This window comes from Sinocyclocheilus rhinocerous, unplaced genomic scaffold, assembly GCF_001515625.1.
Source record: "Sinocyclocheilus rhinocerous isolate Xijiao unplaced genomic scaffold, SAMN03320098_v1.1 scaffold1049, whole genome shotgun sequence".
NCBI classification, from domain to species: Eukaryota; Metazoa; Chordata; class Actinopteri; order Cypriniformes; family Cyprinidae; genus Sinocyclocheilus; species Sinocyclocheilus rhinocerous.
In genome coordinates, this window is record NW_015652136.1 from 972,970 (window position 1) to 973,686 (window position 717).

Below are 717 nucleotides of genomic sequence, written 5' to 3' on the forward strand. Positions count from 1 at the left end.
GATAGACGATAGTATCGTGTATCGACGATAGTCAGCGATATTGCCTGTGGCTGATGCCTTTGACGGTAGCAAGACGATTATTATTATTATTATTATCAGGCTACTAATACTCTCTAATTAATATTAGGGCTTATTTGTTGCATTGTATTTCTTTTTCCGTGTTTTACAGTATTGCGCGTTATAACCAATCACACACAATTATGCTGAGTTTATGAATGCATTGGCCAATCAGAGGCGTTCAGATGACTCACCGCTGAAACAGTTTATTGTTCAGCGCGCGCTGACTTAATTCTGACTCGCGAATTCTCTCATCATAAACAACAAAGTGCAGAAGTACGTGCGATGTAGGCTATGTAAGTATAAGAGATTTATTCATCATACAGTGTAGATTCACTGAGTTTAACGGGAGTGTTTTTAAAGTGCATGTACTCGCGCTAGACTGAGTGATGATGTTCTTTGGTAATGTAATGTTCTTTGTTTGTTTTCAGTAGCTGCTTTTTGAATAACTGACGAAATGTAAGCATTATAATTAGTAACTTACGATGTTTCTAATAATTGTTTTTCATGTTAAATAAAAATTCAATCATAATAAAAACATTAGGCTTCTTTTAGCCTTACGCTGGAGTTTGTTCACCTTCTCGCAATGAAACCAAGTAGGCTAAATAATTACATAAATTAGCACGATAATATCGTGTATCGGCGATCTCACAGGCTGAT

At 36.0% G+C, this 717-nt stretch overlaps 1 protein-coding gene across 1 annotated transcript in view; it reads left to right on the forward strand.

Annotated features, from left to right (window-relative positions):
• LOC107713550 (dmX-like protein 1) overlaps positions 1 to 717 on the forward strand; it is a 66,717-nt gene that overhangs the window by 2,889 nt on the left and 63,111 nt on the right. The gene's annotated exons all lie outside the window — the stretch shown is intronic.